The 26,914-nt window shown below is 35.3% G+C and overlaps 1 protein-coding gene and 1 long non-coding RNA gene across 2 annotated transcripts in view; both read right to left on the reverse strand.

Annotated features, from left to right (window-relative positions):
• The window catches only part of JAK2 (Janus kinase 2), a 166,831-nt gene that overhangs the window by 96,422 nt on the left and 43,495 nt on the right, over positions 1–26,914 (reverse strand). The window lies entirely within an intron of this gene.
• On the reverse strand, positions 4,332–12,083 carry LOC140695844 (uncharacterized). The gene is made up of 4 exons (XR_012071674.1): positions 12,013–12,083; positions 9,065–9,103; positions 8,248–8,315; positions 4,332–4,439 (listed from the first exon to the last, which is right to left on the reverse strand). It is a non-coding gene; the product is annotated as an uncharacterized lncRNA (long non-coding RNA).

Genomic DNA, 26,914 nt, shown 5'->3' on the forward strand with positions numbered 1-26,914 from the left:
ATACGACTTAATAAGAAAGAAACAAACAACCCAATCCAAAGATGGGCAAAAGACCTAAACAAGCAATTCTCCAAGGAAGAAATACAAATGATCAATAGGTACATGAAAAAATGCTCAATATCACTAATTATCAGAGAAATACAAATCAAAACTACAATGAGGTATTACCTCTCACCAGTCAGAATGACCATCATTCAAACGTCCACAAGTGACAAATGCTGGAGAGGCTGTGGAGAAAAGGGAACCCTCCTACACTGCTGGTGGGAATGCAGTTTGGTGCAGCCACTGTGGAAAACAGTATGGAGATTCCTCAAAAGACTAGGAATAGACTTACCATATGACCCAGGAATCCCGCTCCTGGGCTTATATCCAGAAGGAACCCTACTTGAAAAAGACACCTGCACCCCAATGTTCATAGTAGCACTATTTACAATAGCCAAGACATGGAGACACCCTAAATGTCCATCAACAGATGACTGGATAAAGAAGATGTGGTATATTTATACAGCAATGGAATACTATTCAGCCATAAAAACCGACAACATAACGCCATTTGCAGCAACATAAATGTTCCTGGAGAATGTCATTCTAAGTGAAGTAAGCCAGAAAGAGAAAGAAAAATACCATATGAGATTGCTCATATGTGGAATCTAAAAACAAATAGAAAAAACAAAACATAAATACAAAACAGAAAACAGATTCATAGACATAGAATACAAACTTGTGGTTGCCAGGGGGGCAGGGGGTGGGAAGGGACAGACTAGGATTTCAAAATGTAGAATAGATAAACAAGACTATACTGTATAGTACAGGGAAATATATACAAGATCTTGTGGTAGCTAACAGTGAAATAAAAAGTGACAATGAATATATGTATGTTCATGTATAACTGAAAAATTGTGTTCTACACTGGAATTTGACACAACATTGTAAAATGACTATAACTCAATTAAAAAAATGTAAATAAATAAATAAAATTTTTTAAAAAATCATTTTGGTCCAGAAGGATGGGTCTATTGTAAGGATGGAGTTGCCTTTAAATGAGATAAAGAAGACTGAGTAAGAAACAAGTTTAAGAGTTCAGTTTTTGATATGTTAAGTATGAGAGCTTATTAGGTGTGCAAGAGGAGATGTCAGATAAGCAGTTAAATATATTAGACTGAAGTTTAGGAGAGATGTCTGAGCTAGAGATATAAATTTGGTAGTCATCAGAACACAGATTATATTTAAAACCACAGGATTAGGTGAAATCACCAAGAAAATGGGTACAGATGTAGATAGAAAAGAAAAGAGGTCCAAGGGTATACACCTGGGATACTCCAGTGTTCAGAGTTTGGAGACACTAGAAGGAATTGGCAAATGAAACTGACAAGGAGGGACCAGTAAGATAGGAGAAAAATCAATTAGAGTATAGTGATTTGGAAGCCAAATAAAGTATTTTTAAAAGAAGATACCAGCAACTGCATCAAATATTGCTATATCAAATAAGGTAAGGACTAAGAATTATCTACTGTATTTAACACTCAAAGTCATTGATCATGACCTTGATAAAACAGTTATAGACTCTTGGGGCAAAATCCGGATCTAATGAAGAGAAGACGGTGAGTGTAGACAACTATTAGGGGAAGTTTTTATTAAACTAGAAGAGAGAAATGTGGAAAGTGCTGGAAGGGTGTGTAGGGCAAAGAGAATGATTATTTAATTAATTAAACAATTGTGAGAAGTTAACAGCATGTATGGAATCCAATGGAATGGTCCAGTAGAAAGGTAACAATTCATGATGAGGTAAGGTGAAGGGGAATTTCTGGAGCAATGTTCTTCAGTAGGAAGGAGACAGAATCTAGATTATAAATGAAAAGCTTAGCCTTACATGAGCACACACAGCATTCACCCAGGATGTGTGACTTTGGGTCGTATAAGAGATGCCAGGAAAAAAATTAGTTGTGCAAGAGATTTACTGGGAGAAACACCTGTCAAGAGTAAAAGGAAAAGAGAACAGGAGTAGGATGAGAAGAGATTTCAGACCATGATGCAAGTCTAAGACCTCCAGAAAAAAAAGAAGGAATAAAAGAGGACTGGGTAGTTCTTCAAAAGATCAAACACAGAGTTATCGTATGGACTATCAATTTCACTCCTGGGTATAAACACAAGAGTAATGAAAACAAATATCCTTTCAAAAACTTGTACACAAATGTTCACAGAAATGTTGCTTAAACTAGACAAAAAGTGGAAACAACCCAAATGTCATCAACATGATGGATAAATAAAATGTAGTATATTCATACAATGAAATATTATCCAACAATCAAAAGAAAGTACTGATACATGCCACAACACAGATGAGCCAGTCACAAATGACCACATAGTATATGACTGCCTTTTTATGAATTATCCAGAAAGGAAAAATCTACACAGACAGAAAGTAAATTAGTGGTTGTCTAATGCTGTGGGAGGTGGGGGGTTTGAAGAGTGACGGCTGAAGGGTATGTGTTTCTTTTTGGGGTAATGAAAATGCTCTAAAATTGATTGTGGTGATGGGTGCACAACTCTGGAAATACAATAAAAATGACTGAATTGTACACTGTAAGTAGATGAAGTGTACAGTATGTAAATTATATATCCATAGAGATTTTTTAAATGAGAAAGAAAAAAAGAGGATTTGGTAGGAAGACTCAAAACTGCCATACCAGACAGTTTTGACTGGGTCAATAGGGAGTCTTCAAGCGGAGACTGCCTATTAGAGGAATTGCATGTGGGCAAAAATGACCCATCTCTAGTACTCCCATCATGCTCAGTCACTGGCTGGGAGAAGCCAAAGGAGAGGGGAGGAGCAGCGAGGGAACAGAGGGCTCTCCGTGTAAACTCTGCAATAAAACTTAAAGTGTTTCAACTGGAGGCCATAACTGTCTACACACTTCTCAGCAGATTCCCTTCAGCAGAGCACCTCCGTGGCTGCAAAACAGTAAAAGAAAGCAGGTTACGTGGGTGCAACACTGACAGCTGAGTCTTCTGCTCATTGAGTCTATGTTTTTCCAACAAAGAGGAAGCAAGATCATCAACTAACCCATCACCCAGTGAATTGGGTGGGAGTGGAGGTAGAGATATTGAGGTCTGAAGGTAAAAGTGAAGGCTGAAGAAAGTCATCTAGAAGAGGAGAAGGGTGAAACGACCAAGGAAATGTAGTTTGATTACCAGGCAGCGTTAAGAGCCCACTAGATGTCAAGAATTTGAAGTTGGACTCAGCAGCGTGGTTGTGGGTTTTCCTCCACCCACATTCAGCTGCACGAGTCAAAGTTCAGAATGGAGAAAGTTCTACTAAAACAGGGTTGAAGTTTTCCTGGATGAGTAAGAGGAAGTGGAAAAGAGGAAAGGAAGTTGAGGGTGTATGCAAATAACTGATTATAATAGTTGACCATGGAATTTTAATTGGGTAAGCAAGGAAGTAAAAATATGATGTGGGTGAGGGCAATGGAAAAGAATTAATGTTTTGCTCAGTAGGGGGTTGTTTGAAGGATTCTTGGAGTTAGGGTACTAGAGGGAGTGACCTAGAAATAGAGGAGGTGGAACTACAAAAGGTAGAAGGGATACAAGGAAGATTCTGCTGCCAGCTTGCACACCCTATTCTTATTACAGTCACCCCTGGTATCCAAGGAGGATTGGTTCCAGGACCCGCCTCAGATACCAAAATCTGTGGATGTTCAAGTCCCTTATATAAAATGTCACAGTATTTGGATATGACCTACGCACATCCTCCTGTATACTTTAAATCATATCTGTATTACTTATAATAAATAATACAATTTAAAGTCATGTATATACTTCTAAACACAAGGTAAATGCTATGTCAATAATTGCCTCCACATGACAAATTCAAGTTTTGCTTTTTGGAACTTTCAGAAATTTATTTTTCAAACTCTCTTGATCCAAGGTTGGTTGAATCCATGGATGCAGAACCCACGGATTCGGAGGGCTGACTGTATTCTAAACAGCTTTTGCCTATCAAATCAAGGTATGCCTCATGCTTTCAGAACTACCTTCTGATGACTTGGCCTGAGTTCTCCAGCCATGAGGATTTTTCTCTCACATAGCCCCTCCTCATATGTGGTTCTCAATTAGAGGTATACCTCCAAGATATTGTGGGTTTGGTTCCAAATCAGAGCAATAAAGCAAGTCACATGAATTTTTTGCTTTCCCAGTGCATATAAAAGTTGTTTACTTTTATACTGCCATCAATATATTAAATATGCAATAGCACTATGTCTAAAAAAACAATGTACATATCTTAATTTAAAAATACTTTATTGCTAAAAAATGGAAACCATCATCTGAACCTTCAACAAGTGGTAATCCTTTTGCTGGTGGAAGGTCTGCTTTGCTGTTCATGACTGCTGACTGATCAGGGTGGTGGTGACTGAAAGTTGGGGAGGCTGCAGAAATTTCTTAAAATAAGACAACAATGAAGCTTATCACATTGACTCTTTCTTTCAGGAACAATTTCTCTGTAGCCTGCAATGCTGTTTGATAGCATTTTGCCCACAGTAGAACTTCTTTCAGAATTGAAGTCAGTCCTCTCAAACCCTGCCACTGCTTTACCAACTAAGTTTATGTACTGTTCTAAATCCTTTGTTGTCACTGCAACGATCTCCACAGCATCTTCACCAGGAGTACTTTCTATCTCAAGAAATCACTTCCTTTGTTCATCGATAAGAGCTACTCCTTATTCATTAAAGTTTTATCATAAGAGTGAAAGCAGTTCGGTCACATTCAAGCCCTACTTCTAACTCTAGTTCTCTTGCTATTTCTACTACATCTACAGTTATCTCCTCCACTGAAGTCTTGAACCCCTCAAAGTTATCCATGAGAGTTGGAATCAACTTTTTCCAAACTCCTGTTAATGTTGGTATTTCTCCCTCTTCCCATGAATCAAGAATGTTCTTAATGATATCTAGAATGGTCAATCCTTTCCAGAAGGTTTTCAATTGACTTTGCCAGATCTATCAGAGGAATCACTATAGTAGCTATAGCCTTAGAAAATGTATTTCTTACATAATAAGACTTGAAAATCAAAATGATTCTTGATCCATGGGCTTCAGAATGGATGTTGTGTTTGCAGGCATGAAAACATTAATCTCATTGTGCATCTCCATCAGAGCTGCTGGGTGACCAGAGGCATTGTCAATGAGGAATAATATTTTGAAAGGAATTTTTTTTCCTAAGCAGTAGGTCTCCACAGGGGGCTTAAAGTATTCAGTAAACCATGTTGTAAACAGATGTCCTGTCATCCAGGCTTTGTGGTACCATTTGTAGAGCACAGAGTAGATTCAGCATAGTTCTTAAGGATCCTAGGATTCTTTGAATAGTAAATAAGCATTAGCTTCAACTTTAAGTCATCAGCTGCATTAGCCCCTAACAAGGGAGTCAGCCTGTCTTTGAAGCTTTGAAGCCAGGCATTGACTTCTCCTCTCTAGCTATGAAGGTCCTAACTGGCAACTTCTTCCAATGTAAGCCTGTTTCTTGTACATTGAAAACCTGTTGTTTAGTGTACCCACCTTCACTCATTTTCTTAGCTGGATCTGGATAACTTGCTGCAGCTTCTACATCAGCATTTGCTGTTTCATTTTGCATTTTTATGCAATTTTTCTGAATTTTTCCATAATCACATATATTTCAATTTGGGAACAAAAATGATTTCCTCTGTTAATTTTGAATATATCTTCCACTAGTATTTCCATTTCCTAGGTTTATGGCTGACTCATAAAAACCAATAATGAAAGGGGTTGTTTTTGTTTTTGTTTTTGTTTTTAATAAATCATTCACAACTAAATTAACCTAATGGCCACAAGACATCATATACATGAAGATTTCAAATTTATGCTCATCTTAAGTCTAACTGAATCCCTCAGAATAGATTTCTTGTATTCCCTGTATGTTGAATCACAAGATTTCAGTCTGTGCTCAAAGGAATCAGAGGTTGTATGGAAATGATTCAGGATTTCCAGAAATAGTAGCATATCTTCACATCAAACAAAATGTGCTCTAGTACAGTGAACCACCCAATGCTTAAATCTTTTTAAAAACCTATCTGGCAAGTGAGTCTATCTGATACATCGCAGAATTATCTGGGATTACACATTTCTCTCTAATTGTTTCATTAAGTTTTCCAAATAACATACCATCTCCTACCAACATTTTAAGTGCAGCCTAATGAATTATAATTAACTATCTTAAAGTGTGGAACTCTATATGAAATCCTATATTCTATTTTTTATTTTGTTAATTGAAGGTTCATCCAGATGACCATACAGTGGCAAGACTCATTGCTACTCAAAGTGGGGTCCACTTAACCAGCAGCACTGGTATCACCTGGGATCTTGCTGGAAATGCAGAGTCTCAGTGCTCTGCTGATTCAGAATATGCACTTTAACTAGATCCCAAGGTAATTATATGAACATATATGTTTGAGAAGCAGTGATATGATTCACTCAGAGCAAAGAGCATGTCTGTATTAGATATGAACAAGTTTAGATGGAGATGAGGGGGATGTTTTCCAAAGGCTCCCAAACTTGGCCACATATTTGAATCATCTGAGGATTAAAAAGTGTCCAAAAAATACTGATGCCTGGGTCTCACATCCAAAGATTCTGACTTAGTTGGACCAGGGTGAAGTCTGGGTATCTGGATGTTTTAAAATTCCCCCGGTAATTCTAATGTACAACTGAGTTTGAGAACCATTTCTCTAAATTAAAGGTTCCTAATGTGTGGTTGCATGTGAGAATCACTTGGGGAGCTTTTGAAAAATACCAGTGCTGAGGTCCCTACCCCCAGGGGGTATGTCTGGGGAGATGCCCAAGCATTGGTGTTTTTAGAAGTTTCCCAGTTGGTCTCAATGGACAGCTAGAGTTGAAACCCAACTCTACATGATGCTGAGAAACCTATTCTCAAATTAAAGTGAAATTCATAATATTGGACTAGAATTGATAAACCACCCTGACACCTCTTGCCCCATAAGACATATAAATCCAGCAGGCCTAAAAAGACACTCGTAAACAATCATATTTAATTTCTGGGGCCTTGCATATAAAGCAATACCCCTAAATATTTCTGCTCTGATGGAGACCTATAGCTGTGGCTAATAGTTAGAGTAGAGCCCAATTCATTAAGCAGCCCTCAAAAGGCTTGAAGGCTCAGACAGAGCCCACGCAGTTTGTGTAAAGATAGCCACTCAGCCCAGAAAATCCTGCCCCAGAACCTACTCTGACAAAGCCCTTAGCCTTTTTATTATTTTACCATTCAGCACCTTGCCTGCCTTACCACAAAAATCCCCTGCACCTGTCTGTGTAGGTCTACGTCTATAAGGCAAAAATTAGGAGTACCTGGAAGAGCCATGATATAATAAGAAGCAACAAGAAAGGAGCACAGTCTTCCACAGAATCACTGACTAAATTTAAAAACAGAGCAAAAGCATTCTCACACTCCTTTAATATCCAAACATGAGGGATGACTTGTACTATATGGAACTCTAAGACATCAATGCCAATAATCAGTAAGTTAACACTACTTTAGGGGTATGACACTTAATATTGACATGGCCCTTAAAATTAGGTCTAGATGCAGTTACTTAGATTTGTTCACGTATTTGAAGTACTTTATCTTAATACTTAATTGTCAGAGAGCCAAGCCACTTGGCTACTGAAGAAACAGACACTGTCATCATACCATGCTTGGCCCAGCACTTTCTAGACTGACTACTGTCAATGTGAGGAAGGGAGGGTAATATCAGAGCCTCACTGGATGGATATGTGTGTGTGTGAATTTTATGTTTATTAAAAAGAGAGAAAATTATAGGCTGAGAAATACTACTCTACAGAGGAATCTATCTTCACCATTGCAACATAGTGTTTAGTCTACTTATAAAACGTTGAGCACGTGAAGTTATTTCTTGAATGAACAATTTGACATTTGTTTTTGTGATCAGAGAAATATGGCTAATAAATAGTGGCATTCAATTTTTTTTTAACGTTGAAATCTCTAATGCTTCCTTTAAATCTCAACCTAAAACAACTGGTAGAACAGTGAAAGATGCACTATCACAGTGATTTGTTTGCCAGGTTTCTCTCTGAACAAGATTACATGGTAATTATTTCACAGTTAAAATAATTTGGCAACAACTGTAGGATATGGACTTTATCTTACAGTTGTTTTAGTTACAAACCCTGTAACAATGAATACTCTCTCAGTAATACTTACTGAATTGACTTGAGATACAGAAAGGCCAGATGGCATGTCCAAAACTCTTCTATCCCACTCTTCCAGCACTTCCATCAAAGAGGACAAAAAAGAAAGTTCCTCTATTATGTTAATGATGACCATGCACACATACATTATGATGTTCAATTATATAAACAGAAAGTAATTTTACATATTTTTATCCTTTATTTTCCAGGACATTAGGTACATGATTAAATCAGCCATTGTCTTGAGTAAGTATGGGCTTTATGCCTTGAATAAATATTCAAATACCTGTTAAGAAATTTGAATTTGTTTAAAATAGCAATAATCTTTAATACTGATCTACTGAAAAATAAAAGTGTTGATGAACATGTGTTTAACATGGAAAGGACATTCTTACACATATTTGTATACTGTGTGAAGTTTCTGCAGAGAAATCTGTGATACCAAAGAGATCTGTATGTTTGAAAGACAATGCTGAAAATGTTGCTTATCTAGATAGAAGATCATCTTTAACATTAATTTTAATATCAGGCCTCAAGCATCAACACACTACTTAAAGAGAGATCTCCAAGCTGAGTTTTTTAGTCAAAACCATAGGCAATATCTTTAATTTTACTCCTTTTCTTTTTTTTTTTTGCCTTTATTAATATCAGTGACAAGCTTGCATCCTGTTCCTCATCTTTGATCTACTTTAGACGGTTTAGGGAGATTACTTTCTTTGGAACATTTTTTGTAAATGAGATTTTTCAAACTTGCTTCATTTTTAAAACTCAGGAAAGGCTTTCCTACTTTCTTTTCTACCACAGCTTAACCCTCAAACTTTAGTACTTACAGTGGGATCAGATCAGCAGCTTCAAAACAACTTGGGAGGCTGTTAGAAAAAACAGGGTCTTAGACTCCACCCAGATGTACTGCATCAGGTTCCACATTTTAACAAGATCCAAGGGAAATTTTTATGCACATTGCAGTTTGAGAAGCACTTCTCTAAAACATTAAGAGGAAGTTAAAGTATATATTACTTCTCAAAAAAACTTTTGCCAGTTACAGACCACTGCAGAAAAATTCAAAGTTTAAAATTACTTAGGAGGTTGGAATACAAATTGGTACAATCCTTTTGACAATCTGGTAATAGAATCAGGAATGTTAAAATGGTTTACCCTCAGACTGGGCAACTACACTTCTGGAACTGTAGCCTAAGGAAAGAATCCAATGAAATGGCAAAAGCTTTATGTATAAAAATGTTCCTTGTAGACTTATCTAAAATAGCAAAAAAAAAAACCAAACAAACAAATTAAAAGTTCAACAATAGAAAAATGAAGTAAATTATGGCAACCTACAGACCGAATATTACACAACAACCAAAATTCTGTTTATTAAAATGTGTATCATGGAGTGAAAATGACCTGTACTTGGAAACTATAAGACATCGTTGAAAGAAATTGAAGAAGACACAAATAAATGGAAAGATATTCTGCACTCATGGACTGGAAGAATTAAAATTGTTAAAATGTCTACATTAGCTAAAGTAATCTACAGATTCAACGTGATTCCTATCAAAGCCCAAGGACATTTTTCACAGAAATGGAACAAAAAATTCTAGAATTTATATGGAACCACAAAAGACCCTGAATACAATTTAAAGTACATCCATGGATCAAAGAAAAAAATCACAAAGGAAATTAGAAAATAACAATGTCTGGAAAATAAAACACAACATATTAAAATTTGTGGGGTACAGCTAATGCAGTGATTAGAGGGAAATTTATACCATTAATTGCTTATATTAGAACAGAAAATTTTCTAATCAATAACAGAAGCTTCTACTTTATGAAAATAGAAAAAAGAGCAAATTAAAATCAAAGCAAACAGAAGATAGTACATAATAAAGATAAGACTCACAAACAATAACATTTTTTAAAAATCATCTTATTTACAAAACAGAAACAGACTCAGACACAGAAAATAAACTTACGGTTACCAAAGAAGAAAGGGAAGGGGGAGGGATAAATTAGGAGTATGGGATTAATAGATACACACCACTATATACAAAACAGTAGAGGAATGGGTATATAGCTCAGTGGTAGAGTCCATGCTTAGTATGCATGAGGTCCTGGGTCTAATCCCCAGTACCCCATTAAAAAATAATACTAAAATAAAATAAAATAGATAAATGGCAAAGATTTACTGTATAGCACATGGAACTCTATTCAATATTTTATAATAACCTATAATAGTAAAGAATCTGAAGCTAGCCTGAACTAACACAATATTGTAAATGAAGTATACTTAAACAATTTTTTTAAATAGAAAAACAGTAAAGAAAATCAATAAACACTAAATCTAGTCATTTTAAAAGATCAATAAAATTGATAAATAAATAGACTAATTAAACAAGAAGAAACAGAAGACAAAAACTACCAATATTTTGATAAGAAGAGGGGACATTACTGCATAACATACATTTAAAGGGATATTAAGAGAATATGAACTGCATACTGACAGTAATTTTGATAACTTAGATGAATTTTAAAAATTCCTTGAAAGACACTAGCTACCAAAACTCACTCATGAAGGAGTAGATAAGCTAAATAGCCCAATGTCAATATAAAATTTAATTTAGAGTTTAAAAATCTTTCCACAAAGAAACCAAACAATCAAAAAGTGGCCACCAAGATGATAGCCTGCAATCCCGGTTGCTAGTGCCATAAACAGCAATACTAACCTATTCTCAAAGCATTTTAGTTATGGGTTTTGACTTCTCTGGCAGCTCCATCAAGGATCTGCACAAAGGTTTTCCTTTGTTTCATCCTACTCAGAACATTCCCAGGGCTGAGGCAGCTTCCTGGGCAGCTTTTGCTGAAACTATTTAAAGGCAAAAGTTTTAGACACAGCAGAATTGAGAAAGGGACAACACTTGGGATAAGAAATAGACAGACTGCGAACCATGAAAAGAAAGGGATTAGGAAAGGAGATACATGGAAGAATAGGGATTTTAAAGGTTCCCATATATACCGGGGAATCAAAAAAACCATGAACATGCCCAGGGTAAAACACATGCTCAGAAAAGGCCCAAGAAGATTCAAAGCTTTCACCTTCAGGTGGCCTGCAGATTCTGTGCAAGCAAAAAGTAAAGGATAGGACAAGGTTATAAATGGCTTGGTAAGGTGTTGAAAGAGTGCCCCAACACAGAGCCAATCTACAAAGACTGGAAGAGGGTTTTTTCCCTCTTTCTTTCTTATGTTGTTTCCAGGCACCTAAGGCAGTTCTGTAAAAACACAACCTATGACTAGGTAACAGAACACAGACTCCTGTGGCCACATATGACAAAGAAAGCACACTTTAGAAAAATGGTTTAGGAAAGTCACTTAAGAAGCAAATAAAAAGGATCCACAACAAGGAACAACAACAAATCCTGGAAAGGGGGTAGAATCGTATTTCTATAGCTGCCACATTTTAATATTCAAAAGGTCCAATTTTCAATTTAAAAAATTATGAGGCATGGAAGAAACAAGTAAGTATGTCTCATTTAAGGAAACAAGGAAATTAACAGAAACTGTTCATGAAGAAGACCAGGCATTGGACTTACTAGACAAAGAGTTTAAATCAACATCTTAATATGCTCAAAGAGCTAAAGGAAACCAGGAGAATGACTTCTCATAAATTAGGACTATCAATAAAGAGGTAGAAACTATAAAAAGAAACTGTATTAGTCAGTTTGGCTTGCTATTACAAAGTACCATAGATTTGGTGGCTTATAAATAACAGAAATTTACTTCTCACAGTTCTAAAGGTAGAAGTCTGAGATGAGGATGCCAACATGATCAAGCTTTGGTGAGAAACCTTCCCAGGTTCAAGACTGCCAACTTCTCATTTTATCCTCAATATGGCAGAAAGAGAGTGAGCTACCTATCTGGACTCTTCTAACTAAGGCACGAATCCCATTCACAGGGCTCCACCCCTATGACATAACTGCCTAACAAAGGCCCCTCCTCTAAATACCATCACAGTGGGGATTAGATTTCAACATATGAATATGGGGGAAACACGAACTTTTAATCCATAGCAGAAACAAGAAATAGGAATTCTGGAACTAAAAACTAAAATAGTTGTAATGAAAAATTCACTAGAAGAGTTCAAGAGCACACTGCAGGTTCAGTGTGGACAAGCCTGAGAGATTAAAAACTCACTCATGGGGGACCACCACACTTCTGTAAGTTTTATTTCCAAGAGCTTGACTTGGTTCTCACAGTGAATACTGATGAAAAATCCCTTCTAGCTTCTGGCAGGTGGAGGAGGGAAAAGTAACAGTTTTGAAATGTGGCACAGCATTCTACTGTTCTCAACAAGGCCTACCCTCAAGAGAAAATATTTTACCAGAACCTAAATTACTGGAATGTTAACAGAGCTTAACCAGTTCCAATCCATTCTAACCTTCCATGTGGGAGAAGGGAAATATCCAATTCTACACCACTCTAGCCATCCTGTCCCCCCAACATGCAGGAGTAAGGGGAGAGACTGAGAAGTATTTGCAAGGTTCACAGTCCAGGGACACAGGCTCACTAAAACATTAACACCAAATCATAGAACTATAGGCTGCTACCCCTCCTCCCATACCTTACCATCACACCACTAAAGGCCTATTTATCAGAGACCCTTTAATCCAATACATCATGTTTGGCCTCCAAAAATAAGAACAACAACATAAAACTACAAAACATATTACAACAACAATAAAAAAAAGAAAAAACATAGTTTGAAGAGACAGAGCAAGTATAAGAACCACACTCAGATATGGCAGGGATGTTGGAATTAACAGACTGGGAATTTAAAACAACTATGATTAATATAATAAGGGTTCCAACGGATAAAGTAGACAGTATGCATGTATGTATGGGCACTGTAAGAAAGAATCAAAAAGAAATCTAAAGATCAAAAACACAGTGAAAGAATCGAAGAATGCCTTTGATGGGCTCATTAGTATGGGGGACATAGCTCAAGAAAAATCTCTGAGCTTGAGGATATGTCAGTATAACTTCCCAAAGGAAAAGCAAAAAAAACAGTTTGGGAAAAATTAAAACAGAACAGAGCATCCAAAAACTGTGGAACAACTTTTATACTATATAAAAAGTATAACATATGTAAAAGTAAGAGAAGAATTATCTGAAGCAATAATTGTTGAGAATTTCTCCAAGTTAATGTCAGATACCAAACCACATATCCAGGAAGCTCAGAGAACACCAAGCAGGGCAAATGCCAAAACAAACAAACAAACAAGAAAACCTGACACCTAGGCGTATCACATTCAAACTGAAGAAATTCAAAGGTAAAGACAAAAATCTTGAAATAAACCCAAAGAAAAAAACACCTTATGTATAGAGAAGCAAAGATAAAAATTATATACAACTTTACCAAAGAAACTACTGAAGCAAGAAGAGAATAAAGTGAAATATTTAAAGAGCTGAAAGAAAATAAATTCCAGCCAAGAAATTGGTACCCTGTGAAATTATCCTTCAAAAGTGAAGGAGAAATAAAACCTTTCTCAGACAAATCAAAATTGAGGGAATTTGTTACCAGTAGATCTGCCTTGCAAGAAATGTCAGAAGTTCTTCAGAGAGAAGGAAAATGATCTATTATAGAAACTTAGATCTACATAAAGAAAAGAAGAGCACTGGAGAAGGAATAAATGAAGATAAAATAAAACCTTTAAAATTCTTAATTGATCTAATAGATAACTTGTTCAAAATAAAGACAGAAACAGTATATTTGAATATATAGTCCATATATGTAATATATAATATTTAATCTAATATATGTATCTTTATGCATGTTTATGTATAAGTCAAATGAATGCTAGCAATGATACAAGGGATGGGAGTGAGGAATTAAGATTTTTTTATTACAAAGTACTTTTCCTACGCATGAAAAGGTATGTTATTTGGAAGTGGACTTGGATTAGCTGTAAATGTACACTGCAAACTCTAGGGGAAATTACTTTTAAAAAGGTTTTTTTTTAAGTACAACCTACATGCTAAGAAAGAGGAGAAAATGGAATCATCTAAAATGCTAAATTAAAACCACAAATGACAGAAAAAGAGTGGAAGGCAAAAATAGGAACAAAGAACAAGGGCAACAAATAGAAAGCAGTAACAAAGATTGTACATATTAATCTAACTATATCAAAAATCACTTTAAACATCAATGATCTAAACACACCAATTAAGAGACCAAAATTGTCCAAGTGGACCAAAAAACAAGATCCGACTATATGCTGTCTACAAGAAACCCAGTTTAAATCCAAAGACACACAGATTCACAAGAGAATTGCAAATTAAAACAATGAGTAGCACTACAAATCTTTTAGAATGGCCAAAATCCAAAACACTAACAACATCCAATACTGGCAAAGATGTGGAGCAACAAAAATTCTCATTTATTCATTTACTGCTGGTAGGAATGCAAAATCGAACAGCCACCTTAAAAGACAGTTTGGCATTTTCTTGTAAGACTAAACATAACCTTACCAAATAATTTAGCAACCATAATCCTTGGTATTACCTAAATGAGTTAGAAATCTACACCAAAACCTGAACACAAAACCTATTTATAGCAGCTTTATTCATAATTTCCAAGACTTGGAAGCAACCAAGATGTCCTTTAATAGGTGAATGAATAAATAAACCATAGTACATCTGGTCAATGAGATATTACTCAGTGATAAAAAGAAATTAGCTATCAAGCCTTGAAAAGATATGGAGGAAACTTAAACTCATATTACTAAATGAAAAGTCAGTCTGAAAAAGCTACATACAGTATGCTTCCAACAATATGACATTTCGGAAAAGACAAAACAGTAAAAGGATCAGTGTTTGCCAGGGGATGGAGGGGGTAAGGATGAATAGATATGGAGCAAAGAGGATTTTTCAGGGCAGTGAAACTACTTTGTATAATACAATAATGGTGGATACATGTCATTGTATATTTGCCCAAACCCACTGAATGTGTAACACCAACAATGATCCCTAAGGTAAACTACAGGTTTTGAGAGAGAATGATGTGTTCACTGATTATAACAAATGTACCATTCTGGTGTGGGGTGTTGATAATGGGGTGGCTGTGTGTGTATATAGGAATTTTTGTACTTCCCACTCAATTTTTCTGTCAACCTAAAACAGGTGTAAAAAAATCAAATCTATTTTTTAAAAAATGAAGGAGAAATTAAGACATACCCAGATAAACAAAACTGAGGAAGTTTGTCCCACAAGAAATGATACAGGGACTTCTCTAGGCTGTAATGAAAGGACACTAGACAGCATACAGAGAAATAAGAACAGTGTAAAGGTAGCTACACAGGTAGATGTAAAGGGCAGTAGTACTGTATATTTAGTTTGTGCTCCCTGTTTTTTCTGTATGACAAATGTATAAAACAATAATTACAATGCTATGTTAATGGGCACTCAATATATAAAGATGTAATTGTAACAATAACAACATAAAGAGGAAAGGGATGGAGCAGTAAAGGAGCACAGTTTGTATATATTGTTGAAACTAAGTTGGTATTAATTCAAACTTCATTGCTATAAAACTAAGATGTTAATTGTAATCCCCAGAGTAACCACTAGGAAAAAACTAAAAATTATACAGAGAAAGAAATGAGAAGGAAAACAAACAATAAAATAGAAAAAAATTAATAAAGCACAGAAACAACAGTAATGGAATAATTGAGAAAAAATTATAAGACATAGAGAAAACAAATAGCAAAGTGGCAGAAATATTTCCCAGTCAGTAGTTATTTTAAATGTAAATGCATTAAACTCTCCCAATTAAAAGGTAGAGATTGGCAAAATAGATTTTTTAAAAATACATGATTCAAATACATGCTGTCTAAAAGAAACTAACTTTTGATCCAAAGACATATATAGGTTGAAAGTGAAAGGATGGGAAAATATAATTCTATGCAATTAGTAACCAAAAGAGAACTGAGATGGCTATACTAATATGAGGCAAAATGAACTTTAAGTCAAAACTTGTTACAAGATACAAGGAAGCACATTATGTATTGATAAGAGTCAATCCATCAGGAGGTTATAAAAATTATAAACATATACACACCTAACAATAGAGCCTCCAAACTGACAGAACTGAAGCGAGAAATACACAGTTCTAAAATAATAGTTGGAGACTTAATACTCTATGCTCCATGAAGGACAGAACAAATAGACAGAAGACCAATAGGAAAACAGAGGACTTGAAAAACACTGTACACTTGCTAGACTTAATGGATATATGTAGAATACTCAATGGTAGCAGAATACACATTCTTCTTAAATGTACACGGAACATTCTCCAGGTAGAGCAGAAGCTAGGCTGCAAAACAAGTCTCAATAAATCTATAAAGACTGAAATCATGGAATGAAACCAGAAATCAAAAACAGAAAGAACCGTGGAAAACTCACAAACATGTATAAATTAAACAACATAGTCTTAAACAATTAATGGGTCAAAATCACAAGTGAAATTAGAAAATACTTTGAGATGAATGAAAATGAAAACACAAAATAACCAAACCTATAGGATACAGCTAAAGCAATGCTCACGGGGAAATTTATAGATGTATAAACTCTTACATTAAAAAAAATCAAGTTGGTGAGCACCCAATAAAGTTGAAGAGCTGCATATGCTTCAGCCATGCCATCCTACTCTAGGATTACACCCTAGAGAAATGTTTGAATATCTTCTCCTACAGACATATACAAGAATGCTCAAAGGAGCAACATGTGAAACCATAAGAATTTAGAATAATTAAAATGTCTATTGGCAAAGAAAAGATGATAAATTTTAGCATATGCATACCCTAGGGAATTCTATAACTCTGTACATGAATTATAAAGAGCTAAATTAATCATCACAATGATACAATTTAAATATTAAAACATAGAAAATAATACTATACATATAGATTTAATTCAATTTATATACATATATAACAAAGCAATAAACAAAAATATTAAACACCCCTTGGAATTCAAATTGGTGATTAAGTCTTGCCGGGAGTTTGAAAAGTGTGATCCAGTAGGAATAGGGAAAGGTTTGAATATTTTATATTTAAAGCTGGATTGTAAGTACATTGTATATTGCCACTCAGTATATAATTCTCTCTGTCTCTTTCTCTCTATGTCTGTCTCTCTCTTTCAGTCTCTCTTCTTTTTGAAAGCACTTCATGTTAAAAATAAAGTGTATAAATATATATGTGAAATAGTTACCAATTTATACCTAAATTTATTCCTAAACAAAATACCAAAAAAAAAAAAAAAAGAGTAAGCTAAATTCAAAGCTTGCAGAAGGATGGAAATAATAAAGATTAGAACTGATATAAATGAAATAGAGAGTAGAAAAACAACAAAAAGGATTAACGAAACCAAAAGTTGGTTCTTTGAAAACTGGCAAAATTGACATTCAGCAAGACTGACCAAGAAAACAACTACCTGAAAGCACTAGAGAGTAAGCGGAGATAGGCGGAAAGGGAGCCTACAGGTGGAAATAAGCAATATCATTGAGAGAGTTTCCTGGTTTTACAGCTCTTTGCCTGAGGGCAAGCCTCAGTCAGTGCCAAATTGGACAATCAACACTCCAAAACAAAACCTGCAGTCTTACTCATTTGAAGAGTCAGATGACATATTTTTGGGCTAACAGCAGCTCGAAAGAGAGGAGATAAATCCCAGTGAAGACTATATAAACTTTGTCCAAATCTCTGGATGAGCTCCAAATAATTACATCCACAGCACAGACTCTAAACAGCTCAGTTAAGCTAAGTTAAAACATTCAGAGTGAAGCTGTTGCTCAGTACAGGAAAGACAGAGTTTGGAGTTTGAGTTCAGGGAAGTTAACTACTCAATAGAAGTGAAAAAAAAAAAACAAAAAACGTTAAGAACTCTTCAAAGGAACATACAGAACTTGGATCTTTTCAGTGTATTTACAACATCCAGGGCAAATTCCAAATTATCAGACAAATAAAGAAATAGGAAAATGGGGCCCCTCCCCAAGAAAAAAAGGTAATCAATGGAAACCAACCCCAAGACGACTTAGCTGTAGGAATAAATCGAGTAGGATTTAAAGCAGACAACTATATAACACCCTCAGGATGTGAAGGAAAATATGCTTACAGAGTGAATGGAGAGAATATTTCAGTAAAGAAATACAAACTACAACAAAGAACCAAATTTTCTATTCTAGGTATAAAATATTCTTTACTAGAATACTATTTCCTGTTTAGAAGTAAAAAAACAATATCTGAAAAAAATTTAAAATTTCTCTGGGTGGGTTTTAAGGTGTATTAAAGATGATAGATGAAAAAGTCTGTGAACTTGAAGATAGTAAATAGACAATATCCAAGGTGAAGAAGAGAAAAAAAGATTTGGAAAATATAAAACAGAGCCTCAGGGACCTGTGGGACAATAGCAAATATTTTAACATCTGTCTAATGAAGTCCCACAGGAAGAAAAGAAAGTAGAGTACCAAAAAAAAAAAAAAAGTCTGGTAAAATAGTGAAATTTCTACATATTTAGTGAAAACATAAGCTTACAGATTCAAGAATGCCAACAAATTCTAAACAGGATAAATATGAAGAAAATGACACCCAGGAACATTGTAGTCCAGTAGTCCTCAAAGGATGCGCCATGGGCCTCTAGGGATCTCTGAAATTCTTTTGTGGAGTCTTGAAAGGACACAACTATTTTCAAAATAACAATACGATAATATTCACCATTTTCACTGTTTGACATTTACACTAATCAGTCAAAAGAAAGAGTAGGTCAAACTGCTATCATCTCACCATGAGTCAAGGCAGTGGCACCAAACTGTAGCAGCAGTCATTGTCTTCTATACCACCAGAAACTCAGGTTTTTTGGTGTTTTTTTTTTTTTTTATAAAAGAAGCCAGTTTTAAGAATGTCCTGATGAATCAGTAACAATTATTAATTTAAATCTTACCCTTGAGTATATATCTTTTTTTGAATTAAAGACTTCATTTCTTAGAGCAGTTTTAGATTCACAGAGAAACTAAGCAGTTAGTACAGAGAGTTCCCACTTTCTCTTTTCCCTACTCAGTTTCCCCTATTAGGAGCCTGCATTGGTGTAGTACATTTGTTAAGACTGATGAACCAATATAGATATATTACTATTAACTGAAGTCCACAGTTTACATTAGGGTCACTGTTTGTGTTGTAGAGTTCTATGGGTTTTATATAATGTCATGTATCCGCCAGTACACTATCACATAGAATAGTTCCACTGCCTAAAGTCCCCTGTGCTCCATCTATTCATCCTTTCCCCCTTCTTCAGTCCCTGGAAGTCAGTGATCTCTTTATTATCTTCAAAGTTTCACCTTTTCAGAATGTCATATAGTTAGAATCATCCATTATATAGCCTTTTCAGATAGGCTTCTCTTTCACTTACTAATATACACCTAATGTTCTTCCAGGTCTTTTCATTGCTTGATCATTTATTTTCATTGCTGAATAATATCCCGTTGTATGGATGTAACACAATTTGTTTATCCATTCACTTATTGAAGGACATCTTGGTTGCATCCAAGTTTTGGCAGTTATGAATAAGGTGTTAAAAACATTCATGTGCAGGTTTTTGCATGGACATAAGTTTTCAACTTATTGGGTAAATACCAAGGAGTGTGACTGCTAGAATGTGTGTAAGACTATGTTTAGATTTGTAAGAAAATGCCAAATTGTCTTCCAAACTGGCTATAATGTTTTGCATTATTACCAGCAATGAATGAGAGTTCCTGTTGCTTCATATCCTTACCAACATTTGATGTTAGCATTTTGGATTTTCGTCATTCGAATTATGTAATGGTATCTCATTGTTTTAATTTGCATTTCCCTAATGACATGTGATATTTAATATCTTTTATATAACTTATTTGCCATCTGCACATCTTTCCTGAGGTGTTTCTGTTCAGATCTTCTACCTACTTTTTAACTGAGGTCTTTAGTATACATCTTTTTCAATATTCTGTATAATGAAATCAGAAATATACATAAAGCATTTCTGTGGCATACTGAAGTACGATGGTTTTCTTGAGGAAAAACACTTGAGTGATTGAGTTGTGAGCTGAATTAGTCGATTTTTTCACAGAGCACCATTTTCACTTGAAAGAATGACTGATTAAAAAAAACTGTGGTTATTCAGAATTGGGTAATGGCAGACATTTTCATGAAAAGAAAATAAATGAGCCTGTCCTTCCAAGAGGAAAGCTGACAGTATAAATATAAAATTCAAGCTTTCAAGCAAAAATTAGAATTTTGGAACCTACACATCTGTCAGCATCATTAGCTTGACAGCTTTTCAATAGTTAAAACTTTTCTGATAAGACTGGTAGTGCTATTAATGAATGTCATTTTTAAATTTTGCATAATGAAATGTGTTAACATTTGAAAGAGCTACGTAATTTGGTAAATCAACATTCTGCATCAAAAGCCACTGCTAAGAAAATGAATAGGCAAGAAGACTCAGGCTGGGAGAAGAGATTTACAAATCAAATGTCCAACAAAAGGCTATTATCCATAATACATTAAGTCCGACAGCGCAGTATTAAAAAGGCAATTTGCCCAATTAAAAATGGGCAAAAGATTTAAACTGAGATTTCACAAAGGAGATACAGGAATGCCATAAATGCATGAATAAGTGCTCAAATTCATTAGTCAATGAGATTCTGCTGGAAATGCATCAGAGTGGCTAAAATAAAAAGACTGACAATATCAAATGTCAGTGAAGATGTGTAACAATTGAAACGCTTACGTACTGCTACTAAACTAAGCTGTATTGAAAAACATTACAGGAGTGGTTACCTTTTGAGTAATGTGGGGATTGTCTGGGAAGAAGCATGAGCGAACTGTCTAAGAAGATGGGAATATTTTACATTTTGATAGGAGTTTGGGTTACCCAAGTATATGTATTTGTCAAGATTCACTGAGTGGTACACTTAAGATTGTGCATTCACATATGTAAGTTTTACCTCCAAAAAGCCATAAATAAACATTCAACTCTAATTAGTGATATGCATGCTGAAGTACTAGATGAAGTATACTGATGTCTACAATGTACTTTGAAATGCACCAAAAAATAATACAGATTCATGGGTGGAGGGATCAATAAGTAGATGGTTAGATAAGTGTGATAAAGGAAATTAATTGTTAACTGTAGAATCTAGTTTGTGAATATATACAATCCACTATGCAGATATTGCAGGTTTTCAGGATATTTGACAATTTCCTTAATAAAATGTTGGGGAAAACATACAGGAAAAAACTCTGAGAGGAAACACAATTGACTTCAGATGCTGAAACTTTGGAAGATTTTTCAAGTTATTTATAATGTTACATACTAATTTTATAACAAAAATATACTTTATATTTTTAAAACTTCCTATTATTTCCATGAGGTGGAAACAAACAGGTATTTTTTTCATCTTATACTAATCAGTAGACTACAACTTTCTAGCTAAACAATTAATTCATTTTAAATGTAAACTTTACATTAAAGACATGAGAAAATAAACTTTATTGTCCCATAGCTAAATCATTTTAATAAGGATAAATTATTTGAGGCATATTTTCTCTGAGCATTCATAGGGCATTATATGAATTCTGTGGTCAGAGTTTAGATGACTTCAAGAACTTCACATTCTAATTACAGCATAGGTACTAATTAGTTGTCACGTTATTTAGAAAATGAAACCCATTAGAAATATCTTTTAAATGGTTTACTTTACTAAATATTGTGGAACAAAACAAAATGATGGCTATAAAGGCACTTTGAAAAATTAAAGTTATGATACAAGCTGCTGAGATGTTATTAAAACATTTTCCTCTCTTAGTCCATGTTGAATATTGGCATTTAGAACAGCATAAATATTAGTTTTATGCATTTGTCAAGGAATTCATTAAACCATGCAGTCCTTTTGATTGTAAAAAATGATTGTGATTACTCGCTTAATTACCCTAGTTTTGTTCAAGAAAAAAAAGCCCTTACAGCCTCACTTGATGGCTTCCAAAGTGGCAAGCTGTGAGAGTGTTGAAAATTGTGCTTTCTTGATTAATTTGGGATAATTGCTGGTTAATCAGAATGTGAAGTTTCCTTTTTCTCTGGAAAAATGTAACTAGATGTGCTTTAAAGTGACAGATCCGTTTCGGAGGAAGTCCTCTAAGCTGGGACAGGAAATGTCTAACTCATGCTTTAATGTCCCCCTTTATTCATCTAGACAAAGCTAGATGAATTTTCTGAAATTGAAATTACTACAACTTTCTCTGTTATTGACTAATTCCCCAGTCCCTCATATCTATATAACTTTTAACCTGAATCTAAAAAAACAGAAAAATTTGGGAAAAAGCTCCTACTAACTTAAAAAAAAAAAAAATTTCCTAACCAGTTTTCCTTGAATTCATTACTTGCCTTTTTTCTGAGCTATCATCAGCTTTTCTTTCCTAGAGTTTAAAGTTGCTGCAAATAAACAAACCTATCTAGCTTGAACTCAGATTTTATATATCCCTTGCCTTTGCTTTCCATATTAAAATAAATAGAAAATTTTCCTGGGAAGTGTTCTCATTTTAGAAAATTAAAACAGAAACCCCTAGTTAAAAACTTTTGCCTTCAATCAGCTTTTTTTTTTTTTAAAGAAGGTTTATTTTTGTAGAGACCCACAGCATAGTAAAGTTTAAAACCACAAGGAACTTCTTTTCTTGAGTCACCTTTTCTTACCAAATAGCAGCTCTGACCAAGTGATTTCCTTTCAGGGCATATCTTACACACTGGTTAAAAACTCCTAAAAAAGCGTACGTGTGTATGCGTGCGTGTAAAACCCCAAATCAGAAACTAACCTACAACTGAACCAACTCCTACTTGACCAGGCACCCAACATACTCATAAGCAGAAACGATCATTAAAACAGAGATATTGTATGTTCTTCAAAAGACATACTGGTAATGGAGATATTTTATTGCTTTCATTGGTCTAATTAGAAAAATGGAGTATTTTTCACACATGGAAATAATGCTATTTATTCTCCAAGTCAATAGGTATTCCTTCCGAAGATTCTGGGGTTGTTTTGTTTTGTTTGAGGGGAAGGAGGTAATTAGGTTTGTTTGTTTATTTATTTATTTATTTTTATTTATTTACCTGAGCTACTGGGGATTGAACCCAGCACCTTATGCATGCTAAGCACACACTCTACTGCTGAACTATGCCCTCCTCCCCTTGAAGATTTTGAATTAATCTGTTTACATATTGGCCCTTACGGAAAATTAAGTAATTGTCCCCAATTCTTCACCCCCACCCTCCTGACATATGAACTTCTAATAAGAGTTATTTCCCCATCTCACTGACGTTGGGTATAGTCATGCATGGGACTTGCTTTGGCCAACTGGATAATAGCAAACGTGAGTACAGGCTTTTAAAAACGCCTTGACTTGGCCTCTTGTGCTTGATGATCCACCAGGAAAAGAATGTACTCAGGTAGCTAATGGGACTGTAAGGACACATGGAGCATACCTCATCCCAACCTGAAGCTTTGATACAAGGCTAGCAGACCTGCAGAAACAGAGCAGTGCTGCATCATCTGTGAACGAGGAACAAGGGAAATAAACCCTTGTTTTTATGAGCCACTGAGTTTTGAGGCTGCTACTCAGCTAAGTGTAACAACAGCTGACTAATATATCCCATATTTCTGTGTGTTCAGTGGCATACACATATTTGAAAATTGACTGACAGACTCATATCCTTACATCAACTCTCGGTCCTACAATCTGCAATGACCAGGAATCTGGGAAACTCCAAGAATCAAGCACATGCCAATAACCAGTGTTCGTACTACTATCAATGGGGACCCCAGACAAACTGGAAACACTAGATAATCTTCCTAATGACACTGGAGAAGAAAAATAGAGTAAAGAGATCAGCTAGAATGTGTAAAAATCCTAAAGACTCTGTAAGAGTTCAAGAGAAATCACAAGAGCAGGGAAGAGGATTTGTATTTAACCAAGCAATCTACCTTCCACTCCACTGGCCAAAGAATCAGTAATGTCGTCCAGCTCTGAATTCTCTGGGTGTCACAGGGCCTGGAGTGTTTTACTCTGCCAGCATCTCCTCCCTTTGCCTCTCTTTCATTTGCAACTAGCCACATCAGTACCTTTTCCTCCCAGAGCTCAATATGATTAGCAGAGTATCCTAGAGGAGAGGAGAGAAGGGGGTTGATTTCTTAGCATCTTATTGATACTTCGAACTTCCGCCTCTGAAAAAACTCCCTCCAGTTTTGTTAGAGGAGCAGCACGGGAAGGAATACGAGGTTGGCTATATCCCTGAGATGCTTATTTTTAGAGAGGTGCTTTTACAGTTAGATTCTTGTTATATTCCGAACAAGATTATAGTGACAGTTTTATATTTCTGCTGGTAAGGTTAGTAATTCAGTTCTTGGCAACAACACAGAGGAAAATTAATTTATATATACTTTTTGGTTAAAAAATGAGACACTGGTTCACTATCTTGATTAGTTATAAAACTCTTCTCCCATCATTCTACCATAAAAAGAATTTCAGTTTTGGGTATACATGATTTTTTATGTACTGCAAGAATTTTTCAAACTTGTTTTTCAAATTGTAGTTGTAGCTACAAACTAGTGAGTCTCAGTGTTTTTCTGTGTCTACACCAATGACTTACCTAAGAGTTTTCCTCTAGGACTATCTAGATTACACAAAACATTGTTTTCATAACTATTACTTGTGGTGGGGAGAGAGTATAGCTCAGTGGTAGAGCACATGCTTAGCATGCACAAGGCCCTGGGTTCAATCTCCAGTATCTCCATTAAAATAAGTAAGTAAATAAATAAACCTAATTACCTCCCCCCAAAACAAAACAAATAAAAAATAAATTTAAAAAATAAAAAAATAATAACTGTTACTTGTAATGGCTGCATAATCTCCCACTGAGTGGATGTGCCATTATCTAATTACCCATTTCCTACTGGTGGATTTTTAGGCTGTGACCAATTTTTCCTATTACAAATAACTTTCCTATAACAGATCGTAAATTTTCATCACATTTTAAAAATCTTTTGATTATTTCCTTAGTACACTTTCCCGGAAGATTCTACTGGGCTACAGAATATATTTTAAAATCTCCTGATAGATTTTACTAAATCGACTTCTAGAAGATTTTTGCAATACCAATGATAATGAATGAGAGTACTAGTTCTATTCCTTCCTAACAAATATTAAGTATTATTATGAGTGTTGCCTTGTTTCGTAGCTAAATGAATGGAGGAAAAAAGGTAACTCATTATTATTTTGTTACTTCTTAAAAGTGAAGTGAAACATTTTTCCAAGTTGGTTAAATAGATGATCTCTTCTCAGTACCTATCCACTTTACTATGCCACAAAAGAAAGTAGCTTTCAAGCAGTGCCTATCAACAGAAAAACACACACAGATTTTTTTTTTTATGTGGATACTTTAAGTGGGTTATTCAATGGATTTGTATATAAACCTAGTCTCACAAAATGAATCTGTAAATTGGGAGCATTCCTTTTTTTGTTTTAAGAGAGCAGTGGCAAAATCTTTCTAAAAAGATAATTGCTAGAACATTTTACCAGGTTTACCTTGATCCAAAAGCACTGAGTTTACAGAGGAATCTAATCAACTTAGCAAATCAGTCTAAAACAACAGTACGTGAAAAATCAAGTTCCACTTGAATAAATACCACACAGACTGGGCAATTCCAGAGGGCAGAATAGGACCAATCTGTGGGGAAGTTGCAGGGAGACAAGAGTTTTGCTAATGACAGGAAGGATTTTCTAACAATTAGCTCAAGGGGCTGTCTGGTGAAGGAGCAAGTTTTTTATCACTCTGCTCCAGCAAAGATGGGTCAGGGAGAGTTTGGGGTGATGTATGGGTGTTGGGGAGGCCTGATGGTGAGTAGAATGGATAGCCTCTAAAATGCCTTCCAACTCTATTTCCCTAGAGCCACCCTTGGAACTGGACCTCTTGGTCCCAAGGAATAGGGACTGCTTTGTATTAGTTGAGAGAAAGAGGAAGAACCTGTCTTTCTCTTCTTGAGGGTGGGGCTGACCATAGCCAGAATTTTGAAATACTCAGACTGTATCTTTGGTATCTTCCCACTTCCCTTTCTGAACCTTGGCTTACCATCTCATTCAGACCTCAGCTGTCTCATATTCCAATAGGGGCCTTAGCCTCCAAGCAGGACCACTCCCATTGCCTTACTGCTCTTTGACCAACCATTTCAAATGTCCCATTCCTTTTAATACAGCTAACCTCAGCCAAGTGTTGATAGAAAAGCAATCTGTTTAAACCATTTCACTCTAAAATGTGAATGACTGACAGCTTCATCAGCTTCCCAGACAGATATGACTTTTCAAACCAAGATGTTTCTGAAACCAAAGGCATTAACTGACAATATGTGGTAAATTAAACTCCAATTAATAAGCTTTCTAAAATTGAAGTCCGAGCTCTATTACCTACTGTCTGATCAAGTTGAAGAAATTACTAAGCTACTCTGTGCTTCAGTATTCTCATCTGTAAATGAGGAAGATATATCATTAAAGCAAATAATGTGTATACACTGCCTACCATAATGCCTGACACATTTATCTTAGTAAATGTTAGTT

Source organism: Vicugna pacos, chromosome 4, assembly GCF_048564905.1.
Source record: "Vicugna pacos chromosome 4, VicPac4, whole genome shotgun sequence".
NCBI lineage: Eukaryota > Metazoa > Chordata > Mammalia > Artiodactyla > Camelidae > Vicugna > Vicugna pacos.